The 12,626-nt window shown below is 53.0% G+C and overlaps 1 protein-coding gene across 1 annotated transcript in view; it reads right to left on the bottom strand.

The window, feature by feature from the left end:
- The window catches only part of LOC144805712 (NACHT, LRR and PYD domains-containing protein 12-like), an 878,524-nt gene that overhangs the window by 338,911 nt on the left and 526,987 nt on the right, over positions 1–12,626 (bottom strand). The window lies entirely within an intron of this gene.

Here is a 12,626-nt window from a genome sequence, read left to right as displayed (position 1 = left end):
AAAGCAGAGCACAGACTGGGGCGTCACAACTTCAGTTTTATCGTCATTTCCTTCCCGTCTTGACTTACTCCCCTCTAGGGACACACCCCACCTTACACATCCTACCAAACCCTGTTTATATAGGAATCTCGTGGGGGGAGTTCTCAGACTAGCAGAGGAGGAGCTTAATGTACATAAATATATTAATATATGTTTTATGGTGGAGACACTCTGCTGCGGTGTGAATAGTGAACTCACAACTTTGGTAGTCGTTGCGGCGACCTGACTATTAATACACTGCTTGTAATGTCTGTAAGATAAACATGTATTCTCATCTCCTTCATCAATAACAATAATAATAAAATCCATAGCATAAATGAAAGGCTTGTTTTTTAAAACCATCATTAGTGAAATTCCACATCAGTTATGATTTAAATTTTTAAATTTGCAATGACTTATGCCTGCCATAAAAAGCTAATTAACATCCGCACAATCTGACAAGGCCAGACCCGTTGGCTTTGTCAGTGCTTGTTTTATTGTACTTGAAGCATACCATATAATTGCAAGTGATTACTGCCTTTCTCTCAATCTCTCAGTTTTCCTATTCCTCCCCCCTCAGAGAAAAGGTCTTTACAGAGGGGTGAGTTACTCACTAAAGCTTTTTACTCTCACCCTTAACGCATGAGAGAGGTCTCAGCAGAGAGGACACGTTGCCATAAAAAACAAGCGTTCGCCCTGTATAGAGTTGTAAGAATAGAATTCAGTATTTCATCAAACTCCACCATACATCATCTGCACCCGGTTAATATGCGATAACTCAAGGCCTCGTGCTCCTCTGAAGCCTTCTACACAGACCCTTGTGGAGGGTTCGCGAGAGCATGAATCGGAGGTTTCACCCCCTCGGGGTGCACACGAGGGATTGTTTTACTCGCTCTCGGAGGCCTCCTGCAGACTTGACGCAGACCTAGCACTTAAAGTTAAGAAAATATCAATATATCTGTTTTAAGAGAGAGCGTAACGGTGCAAAGCTGATGAATTTTAAGAGGACGGGACATGTAGCAGCGCCAGCCGGCATTCCTTTTACCCTGTTCCATTTTGTTTAACTGAGCTCTAACTATTCTTGGTTCCTTGACTGTAATATGTTACGTAAAAAAGATGTTATTTCACTTTTTTTTTAAACCTAGAAATTCACTTGAAAAACCCAAAATTAAGCAGTATTTAGATATGGTAAAAAGTGTTTTTTAACAATAAAGTAAACATAGAAATTCACAGAAAAAAACAAAGGTTAAAGTGATGTTAGGTGAAAATGTCAGTGACAACATAATGTTTTGAACTAAAGAAACAGAAATTCACCAGTTACTTCACACTCTTTTACTCGTATCAACTCCATTTCTTAATATAAAATGATGACGGTGCGGGGTTCGATGCAGATAAAAGCTGTCTGTAGTAGGACACTAATTTTGGAACAGACTTAGAGTATCTTGAAGAACTTGGCTTTCTCTGAACAGTAGTATACATATTGAACAGCGTGTGCCATGAGGATTTCCCATATGTATGCTGATGGTTATTAATCTGACGTAGGGTGCCCATGAAGTGTATGTTCTAGGGTCAATGCTGCATATAACACATGCTTGCCACACCTAAGGGAGTTCAGTTCAATTCACGTCTTGTGAAGCGCATGGCGACCCAACGCAGGCTTCCCAGCGCTATCTGTCCTCGCTGGAGTGATAGATGTTTAGGCATAACGATAAGCTTTCAATTGTTTTCTGAAGCTCATTAAGTTGTCATCGAGTCTTAGGCTGGTGGGTAATGAGTTCTACAGTTTCAGAGTGAGATAAGTGAACAACCTCCGCCTTCAGCTCTATAAACTCTGGAAACAAGAAGCAGGCGTCAGCTGTTTGACGTGAGAACTCTATTGGAACCGTATTAACATCGCTTCGGGATCAAGCAGCATAATTAGGCTTGCGAGAGAGCAGGACTAATGGAGGATTAGAACGCTCATATCTTATTCCACTGCACATGTGCGTCCATTGTTGGAGGGCACTGACACGCAGATACTTCCACTTAAACAAGATACTACATTTTCCTCCTATTGTGTCGGGCAGATAATTCTGGAATTTGTTGTTTCCTTATGCTATAATACGCCTGTGCACCTGCCGAGAATATGATTTTGGGACGGTGTCTCCTGGCCTACATTTAAAAGGCCAGCAACAGGATTTAGGTTTTTTGTTATTGTCACAGAGTAACTGCTACAATTGGTCCTGACGAGTGCCTAAGAACCAAGAGCTGGGTCATGGAAAAGGTAGAAACATGTTGACCACCTTAGGGGAATATGTTTTCCAAACCTCCTTTTACGTTTTCCTTTAATCCTATCCACTGGAAACACTTGATTAAAATTTGTTTTTAGCCTACCAGGAGATAGTTTTAGACCCACTGCACTTCAAACACTTAGCACTCTGCCTCTCACACACCTAAAGTTCTTCTTTAATACCTAAAAAGAATCTCAGCTGCTCTCCGGTGGAGAGTTGTAGCCCCCACCAGGTACCATGTGGTACTGGTGTGAGGAGGGAACCCAATGATGAAGCTACCCTCTGGGGGAGGAGGGAACCCAATGATGAAGCCACCCTCTGGGGGAGGAGGGAACCCAATGATGAAGCCTCCCTCTGGGGGAGGAGTGAACCCAATGATGAAGCCACCCTCTGGGGGAGGAGGGAACCCAATGATGAAGCCTCCCTCGGGGAAAGAGGGAACCCACTGATGAAGCCACCCTCTGGGGGAGGAGGGAACCCAATGATGAAGCCACCCTCTGGGGGAGGAGGGAACCCAATGATGAAGCCACCCTCTGGGGGAGGAGGGAACCCAATGATGAAGCCTCCCTCGGGGAAAGAGGGAACCCACCGATGAAGCCACCCTCTGGGGGAGGAGGGAACCCAATGATGAAGCCACCCTCTGGGGAGGAGGGAACCCAATGATGAAGCCACCCTCTGGGGGAGGAGGGAACCCAATGATGAAGCCACCCTCTGGGGGAGGAGGGAACCCAATGATGAAGCCTCCCTCGGGGAAAGAGGGAACCCACCGATGAAGCCACCCTCTGGGGGAGGAGGGAACCCACCGATGAAGCCACCCTCTGGGGGAGGAGGGAACCCACCGATGAAGCCACCCTCTGGGGGAGGAGGGAACCCACCGATGAAGCCACCCTCTGGGGAGGAGGGAACCCAATGATGAAGCCACCCTCTGGGGGAGGAGGGAACCCAATGATGAAGCCACCCTCTGGGGGAGGAGGGAACCCAATGATGAAGCCTCCCTCGGGGAAAGAGGGAACCCACCGATGAAGCCACCCTCTGGGGGAGGAGGGAACCCAATGATGAAGCCTCCCTCTGGGGGAGGAGGAAACCCAATGATGAAGCCTCCCTCTGGGGGAGGAGGGAACCCACTGATGAAGCCTCCCTCTGGGGGAGGAGGGAACCCACTGATGAAGCCTCCCTCTGGGGGAGGAGGGAACCCACTGATGAAGCCACCCTCTGGGGGAGGAGGGAACCCACCGATGAAGCCACCCTCTGGGGGAGGAGGGTACCCAATGATGAAGCCTCCCTCTGGGGGAGGAGGAAACCCAATGATGAAGCCTCCCTCTGGGGGAGGAGGGAACCCACTGATGAAGCCTCCCTCTGGGAGAGGAGGGAACCCACTGATGAAGCCACCCTCGGGGAAAGAGGGAACCCAATGATGAAGCCTCCCTCTGGGGGAGGAGGGAACCCAATGATGAAGCCTCCCTCTGGGGGAGGAGGGAACCCAATGATGAAGCCTCCCTCTGGGGGAGGAGGGAACCCACTGATGAAGCCTCCCTCTGGGAGAGGAGGGAACCCACTGATGAAGCCACCCTCGGGGAAAGAGGGAACCCAATGATGAAGCCTCCCTCTGGGGGAGGAGGGAACCCAATGATGAAGCCTCCCTCTGGGGGAGGAGGGAACCCAATGATGAAGCCTCCCTCTGGGGGAGGAGGGAACCCAATGATGAAGCCACCCTCTGGGGGAGGAGGGAACCCAATGATGAAGCCACACTCGGCGGGGGAGGAGGGAACCCACTGATGAAGCCACCCTCTGGGGGAGGAGGGAACCCAATGATGAAGCCTCCCTCTGGGGAGGAGGGAACCCAATGATGAAGCCTCCCTCTGGGGAGGAGGGAACCCAATGATGAAGACACCCTTTGGGGGAGGAGGGAACCCAATGATAAAGCCACCCTCGGGGGAGGAGGGAACCCAATGATGAAGCCTCCCTCTGGGGGAGGAGGGAACCCAATGATGGAGCCTCCCTCTGTGGGAGGAGGGAACCCAATGATGAAGCCTCCCTCTGGGGGAGGAGGGAACCCACTGATGAAGCCTCCCTCTGTGGGAGGAGGGAACCCAATGATGAAGCCACCTTCTGTGGGAGGAGGGAACCCAATGATGAAGCCTCCCTCTGGGGGAGGAGGAAACCCACTGATGAAGCCTCCCTCTGTGGGAGGAGGGAACCCAATGATGAAGCCACCTTCTGTGGGAGGAGGGAACCCAATGATGAAGCCTCCCTCTGTGGGAGGAGGGAACCCAATGATGAAGCCACCCTCTGTGGGAGGAGGGAACCCACTGATGAAGCCACCCTCTGGGGGGGGAGGGAACTCAATGATGAAGCCACCCTCTGGGGAGGAGGGAACCCAATGATGAAGCCACCCTCGGGGAAAGAGGGAACCCAATTATGAAGCCACCCTCTGGGGGGTTGGAGGGAACCCAATGATGGAGCCACCCTCTGGGGGAGGAGGGAACCCAATGATGAAGCCACCCTCTGGGAAGGAATGAAACCAATGATGGAGCCACCCTCTGGGGGAGGAGGGAACCCAATGATGAAGCCACCCTGTGGGGGAGGAGGGAACCCAATGATGAAGCCACCCTCGGGGGGGAGTAGGGAACCCAATGATGAAGCCATCCTCTGGGGGGAGTGAAACCAATGATGAAGCCTCCCTCTGGGGGAGGAGGGAACCCAATGATGAAGCCACCCTCTGGGGGAGGAGGGAACCCAATGATGAAGACACCCTCTGGGGGAGGAGGGAACCCAATGATGAAGCCACCCTCTGGGGGAGGAGGGAACCCAATGATGAAGCCTCCCTCGGGGAAAGAGGGAACCCACCGATGAAGCCACCCTCTGGGGGAGGAGGGTACCCAATGATGAAGCCACCCTCTGTGGGAGGAGGGAACCCAATGATGAAGCCACCCTCTGGGGGAGGAGGAAACCAAATGATGAAGCCTCCCTCTGGGGGAGGAGGGAACCCACTGATGAAGCCTCCCTCGGGGAAAGAGGGAACCCAATGATGAAGCCACCCTCGGGGAAAGAGGGAACCCAATGATGAAGCCACCCTCGGAGGTAGGAGGGAACCCAATGATGAAGCTACCCTCTGGGGGAGGAGGGAACCCAATGATGAAGCCACCCTCTGGGGGAGGAGGGAACCCAATGATGAAGCCTCCCTCTGGGGAGGAGGGAACCCAATGATGAAGCCACCCTCGGAGGTAGGAGGGAACCCAATGATGAAGACACCCTCTGGGGGAGGAGGGAACCCAATGATGAAGCCACCCTCTGGGGGAGGAGGGAACCCAATGATGAAGCCACCCTCTGGGGGAGGAGGGAACCCACCGATGAAGCCACCCTCGGGGAAAGAGGGAACCCAATGATGAAGCCTCCTTCTGTGGGAGGAGGGAACCCAATGATGAAGCCTCCCTCTGTGGGAGGAGGGAACCCAATGATGAAGCCACCCTCTGGGGGAGAAGGGAACCCAATGATGAAGCCTCCCTCTGGGGGAGGAGGGAACCCAATGATGAAGCCTCCCTCTGGGGGAGGAGGGAACCCAATGATGAAGCCTCCCTCTGGGGGAGGAGGGAACCCAATGATGAAGCCACCCTCTGGGGGAGGAGGGAACCCAATGATGAAGCCACCTTCTGGGGGAGGAGGGAACCCAATGATGAAGCCACCCTCTGGGGGAGGAGGGAACCCAATGATGAAGCCTCCCTCTGGGGAGGAGGGAACCCAATGATGAAGCCACCCTCTGGGGGAGGAGGGAACCCAATGATGAAGCCTCCCTCTGGGGAGGAGGGAACCCAATGATGAAGACACCCTCTGGGGGAGGAGGGAACCCAATGATGAATCCACCCTCTGGGGAGGAGGAGGGAACCCAATGATGAAGCCACCCTCTGGAGGAGGAGGGAACCCAATGATGAAGTCACCCTCTGGGGGAGGAGGGTACCCAATGATGAAGCCTCCTTCTGTGGGAGGAGGGAACCCAATGATGAAGCCTCCCTCTGGGGGAGGAGGGAACCCAATGATGAAGCCACCCTCTGGGGGAGGAGGAAACCCAATGATGAAGCCTCCCTCTGGGGGATGAGGGAACCCAATGATGAAGCCACCCTCTGGGGGAGGAGGGAATCCCCTGATGAAGCCTCCCTCTGGGGGAGGAGGGAACCCAATGATGGAGCCACCCTCTGGGGGAGGAGGGAACCCAATGATGAAGCCACCCTCGGGGAAAGAGGGAACCCAATGATGAAGCCTCCCTCTGGGGGAGGAGGAAACCCAATGATGAAGCCTCCCTCTGGGGGAGGAGGGAACCCAATGATGAAGCCACCCTCTGTGGGAGGAGGGAACCCAATGATGAAGCCTCCCTCTGGGGGAGGAGGGAACCCAATGATGAAGCCTCCCTCTGGGGGAGGAGGGAACCCAATGATGAAGCCACCCTCGGGGAAAGAGGGAACCCACTGATGAAGCCTCCCTCTGGGGGAGGAGGGAACCCAATGATGAAGCCACCCTCTGGGGGAGGAGGGAACCCAATGATGGAGCCACCCTCTGGGGGAGGAGGGAACCCAATGATGAAGCCACCCTGTGGGGGAGGAGGGAACCCAATGATGAAGCCACCCTCGGGGGGGAGTAGGGAACCCAATGATGAAGCCATCCTCTGGGGGGAGTGAAACCAATGATGAAGCCTCCCTCTGGGGGAGGAGGGAACCCAATGATGAAGCCACCCTCTGGGGGAGGAGGGAACCCAATGATGAAGACACCCTCTGGGGGAGGAGGGAACCCAATGATGAAGCCACCCTCTGGGGGAGGAGGGAACCCAATGATGAAGCCTCCCTCTGGGGGAGGAGGGAACCCAATGATGAAGCCACCCTCTGGGGGAGGAGGAAACCCAATGATGAAGCCTCCCTCTGGGGGATGAGGGAACCCAATGATGAAGCCACCCTCTGGGGGAGGAGGGAATCCCCTGATGAAGCCTCCCTCTGGGGGAGGAGGGAACCCAATGATGAAGCCACCCTCGGGGAAAGAGGGAACCCAATGATGAAGCCTCCCTCTGGGGGAGGAGGAAACCCAATGATGAAGCCTCCCTCTGGGGGAGGAGGGAACCCAATGATGAAGCCACCCTCTGTGGGAGGAGGGAACCCAATGATGAAGCCTCCCTCTGGGGGAGGAGGGAACCCAATGATGAAGCCTCCCTCTGGGGGAGGAGGGAACCCAATGATGAAGCCACCCTCGGGGAAAGAGGGAACCCACTGATGAAGCCTCCCTCTGGGGGAGGAGGGAACCCAATGATGAAGCCACCCTCTGGGGGAGGAGGGAACCCAATGATGGAGCCACCCTCTGGGGGAGGAGGGAACCCAATGATGAAGCCACCCTGTGGGGGAGGAGGGAACCCAATGATGAAGCCACCCTCGGGGGGGAGTAGGGAACCCAATGATGAAGCCATCCTCTGGGGGGAGTGAAACCAATGATGAAGCCTCCCTCTGGGGGAGGAGGGAACCCAATGATGAAGCCACCCTCTGGGGGAGGAGGGAACCCAATGATGAAGCCACCCTCGGGGGGGAGTAGGGAACCCAATGATGAAGCCATCCTCTGGGGGGAGTGAAACCAATGATGAAGCCTCCCTCTGGGGGAGGAGGGAACCAAATGATGAAGCCTCCCTCTGGGGAGGAGGGAACCCAATGATAAAGCCTCCCTCTGGGGGAGGAGGGAACCCAATGATGAAGCCACCCTCTGGGGGAGGAGGGTTCTCGTCCTTTAAAAATAGCATTTTCTTCACATATAAGAGCATGCTCTTAATGACCTGGCGTACCCTTATGTGTGCTATAAGTAAAAGGTAGGACATGTACTTGTATGTTTTACATGTCTTGGTACTGACAAACACGAAAATAGGTTTTTGACTACTGTGAGACCTACTCCTCTCATAGGTTAACATTGGGAATTCCTTATTACACATTAAGCTGTAATGCTGTATTAGAAAAGAGTAGCTGTATCATGTTTCATATCTTTGGAATGGTAATTGTAAGAACTGGGACCGCCAGTTCCCCGGGGGGTAGCTTGGCTCGAGCAGGAAGGCAACCAGGGGCTTACGTGTAAAGTAGCTACATAACACACTAATCCACTGAGACAATAAGTGGGCGCAATAATGGAGACCACACCAGCACTTTTGATTAAAAATCAATATCTTTTATATAGAATTCAAGTCAGGGTAATCAATTCATCAACATTTCCTAGAATATTTAATTAAAGCATTTTCATCATGTGAGCAACCGTAGCAAATCAATAAGTAACACAGCCTGTCGCAATAACCTTTTCAGCATTGGTCTAAGGTTTGAATTAATACAAGCCACTAAACATTTCATTAAGTAGCAGTACTGGTCATCAATCCCTTTGGCAAGAGCTAAACACTCAACATTTCATGAAGCTCTAAATAGCAAGTATTCACATTTCCTCTTGTAAAAATAAACGGTTCAATACAGGTAATTCTTTGCGTTAGGGCTAAACCACTGCTGGACAAATCGGCAGGTAATCAGGCATGTACAGTTCATGCCCGAGTAGTTAATCAAGCCCAAGCTTGTCACTGGAGGCTCATTGGGGCCAACGGGGCCCAGTCTCAGTTTTCTCCGGGGGAGGGGCAAACTCGGGGCCTTCCCCGGCCTTCCGCCCTCCTCCCCTGGGGTTACCTGTTGGCTTCGGCCCTCCGGGGCCCTTGCGTGGGTTCACTCTGCCCAGCTAGGTGAAAGGGTGCAGATGTGAGGTCCCGGCGCCCATGGCGGCAGATCGGAGGGGGCTCTCAGGCTCCTCGACCCCCTCCGCGATGAGTCGGGGCTTCTGTGTGTGCCGGGCCTCGCTGCGAGGGGCTCGATCCAGGCAGCCAATGGCTGAGCGGCTTTGGCGGGGCGCGGCCAGTGACGGGGCGGCGCTCCCCGTCATGTGACACGGGCCGGGGATGGCTTCAGGCCTAGCACGGCCTAGTGCGCTTGGTGCGGCGGCCCTCTCCTGGCATACGGGGGCCGCCGAGGGAGGCAAGATGACGGTGTAGACTTCACCGGAGCGCTGGGGGCCCTGGAAGGAGGGAGACTTCAGGCCTAGCGAGGCCTGTGGAGGATTTTGGCGGCCCTCTCCTGGCACACGGGGGCCGCTGAGGGGGGCACAATGTTGGCGCTGGAGCCGCGGCCACAAGTGGAGATTCCTCGGCGCTTCAGGCGGGCGCAAACGGCTCCGGGTCGTGGTGGTGAGTCACCCTGGCCAGCGCGCTCAGTTTTCAAAGCGCTAGGGGGGCAGACACGTGGGCGATCTAGCACTTGGGCCAGTCACAGCGCTCGTCGCAGGCAGGACAAGGGGCGGCACCCTCAGCAGCTCTCGACCGGGCAGGCAGTCTCTGACACAGCGCTTGACAGGGGAACAGAGTACAGCGCTTTTCAAGCTATTCAGCAAGTCATGCAGGCAGGATGGAAAGCAGAGCAATTCAGTCAGGGGGAGGCAGGCAGGACAGGATGGGCCCAGATGGAGGCAGGGAGTGCGCAGGGGCAGCAAAGTCCAGTACCTGGTCGATCCCCCAGTAGTCTCTGGGTGAAGGGCAAGTAGTCTTCTCGGCGCTTGGATGGTTCTGCGCCCTTATGAGGTGATTTCTTGAAGAGGGGGGGCTTGAGTTGGAGGCTGGATGAGTGTCCTCAGGTCACTGAAGATGGACCCTGGGGTCCCCTTCCACTGGGTCAGATCAGGGGGCTAGTCTAGGATACCTTACTCAGCTTAAGAGGCAGCACCTAAATCCTGTCACTCCCAGTAGCATAAGTCTCTGACTAGGCCCTCCCGCCTAAATCTCCTGCGTGGGTTCCCCAGGTCAGTGATGCCCCAACTGACTAAAAAAAGTTCCCTCCCTTACTTAAGTATGCCCAGGTCAGGTGACCACTCTCTAAGGCAGCAAAATAAGCTCCGCCTTTCTTCTGGAAGGTTCCAGGAGCTTCCCCACTCTACCTATGGACAGGGGATGGCAGGCTGGCATTGCAACAATGTATGAGGATCAAGCCAGCTCCTGGCAACTAGGGTGCTACACTAAAAGTCCACGCTGCAGTAGCAGGGGCCAGTGGCAGCCATGTTTGTAGTAGAGAGCACCTGTACCCTAACATGGATTAGCCATGAAAAGGTGCCCGGAGACCTAAGGGCCAACAAAAAGAAGGTGGGAAAAAATGAGGCAAGGGCGAAAAACAAATAGGGAAAGACCACCCTAGGGCTGGCAGGTCTAACAGTAATGATAAATCCTATTTACTGGTAAAGATGGATTTAACAGTGCTATTTTAGAAATCCCACTTTTGGACTTACCCTGTCTGGGATTGTGGTTCCTGCTTGGACAGGGTGCATACCTCTGCCAAGCAGAAAACCAATGTCTAACACTCCCGTTTGACAGGAGAGTTGAAAATGGTCCCGCCAGACAGGAGCAAAGACATGTTTCCCTGCCGCTGTAGTGCGGGCAGGTAAACTACTGTGTCCCTGGGGTGGGCTCCCCAGGACAGGGTTCCCAATCCCATTAAAGGGTCAAGGAGCAGGTGTGAGGCCCGCTCCCTTTAGCTTTAAATGACGGCCCTAGGGATGGGGTTCCCTGGCCATTTTTAAGGCTAGTAGATGGGGTTCCAAGCTCCCCCTCCTTAATAAACATATTGGGCCTTGGGAGATCAGGTCCCAAAGGCCAAATATTGCTCAGGGAGGGGAGCTGAGTGCCGCTCCCCTTATTCAAGATATTAGGCCACAGGGGATGTGTCCCTGGCACCTAACACAGCTCAGGGAGTGGGGGCACATGCTGCCCTCCCTTAGTAAATAGATTGGGCATGAGGGGATGCTCCTCCTCTTCGAGCACAGCATAGAAGTGGCTCCCCACCTTCATATATATCCTTGTTTTTTAATTCAATATAAACGGTCTTGATACTGTGACTTAGCGCTCCATCCGCAGCTTTCTTTTATAATAATTGTCGGGTATCGTGCAGTAGGGTAGGATCTGCTTCCTATGGTTACCCCCACTTTTTGCTGGTGTTTCACCGTTTTTTGACTTTAGTCTGGCTGGGTCCCTGCTAACCAGGATCCCAGCCTAGCTGTTCTCTCTCTAAATTGATTCCCTGTACATTAGGTTCACTCCAGATTGGTTACTGGGTTACCCTTGTGAGTCCCTAGTATATGGTACCTTAGGTACCAAGGGCATAGGTACCCCAGAGGCCTACCAGGGGCTGAAGCATGTATTATGCCACCCCTTGGACACCTTCCAAAATGGCACCACAGGCCACTTGCATCCTGGGTAAGGTGGTGTCATCACCCCTTACTTAGTTATAGTATACCTATATCTACCTTTTAAAACAGACACATATAAACCTATAAGTCACTCCTATGGCAGGCCTTGACAGTCCTGAAGGCAGAGTGCTTGGTTTTGTGCGAGAGGGTGCCCTAGCATGAGCTGAGCCTCTCTGCAGCTTTCGGAATCCCTTCCTTATAGCTGTTCTGTGATATAGCCATACCATACACTCTTAATTGCATTATAATCCTCACGGTTAATGCTAACTTTGGAATGGCTGCATCAAAACATGTTGTGTTTGGTGTCAATCACTTTGGAATACTACCCTCCCGCCAGTTCTGGCTGCGGGGGTAGCATTCCGCCCTTCTAGAGGGAAAATACATGTAAACACTGGTCTAACCGGTAAAAGTTACACAGAGCCTCAGCATCACAAAATGGATGCTGCAGCCACAGACACGAGTCTGACCTCCTGCTGCTGGATGACACTGCGGCAGGGGAGGCTTGGACAATAGGGGTCCTCTCCAGGGAGGTGTAACCACCTCCCCAGACAGGCTTTAGTGTATTAGGGCAGGGTGGGTGCATTCAGTGAGTTAGTCCAACCCCTAAACTTGGTATAAGTATAGGAACCTAGTCACCCGGGACTTTAGATTATTTATTTTATTTTTTATTTAATACATTTTCTATAGTGCTGGCCTGACCCTAAGGTATCGGAGTGCTTTACAACAGATATTAGCAGATATTCACCAGAAACATAGCAGAAAAAGAACGAACAATAAAAGAGCATCAGATCAAACATTGTCTTGCAGGACAAAAATTTCCTCAGGTTTCCTCATAGTCTTAGAGTTGGAGCAGAGCTCAATGTCCACTAGTTGCCTCGAGCTACCCAATCCCTGGGGAGTGGTTGAGGAACAAGGTTTTAAGTTGGCTTTTGAATTTAACAAAGAAGGAAATGGTTCTGATGTGAGGGGGAATGGAGTTCCAGATTTTAGGAGCGCTTCCGTGAAGGATCGATCCGCAGTTCTTTTTTTTCTTGTTTTTGGTGGGATGAGTAAGAGGGAGTT

This window comes from Lissotriton helveticus (genome assembly GCF_964261635.1).
Source record: "Lissotriton helveticus chromosome 1_1 unlocalized genomic scaffold, aLisHel1.1 SUPER_1_unloc_2, whole genome shotgun sequence".
NCBI lineage: Eukaryota > Metazoa > Chordata > Amphibia > Caudata > Salamandridae > Lissotriton > Lissotriton helveticus.
Note: the sequence above shows the minus strand (reverse complement) of the source record. Positions and strands in the feature narration are given on the sequence as shown.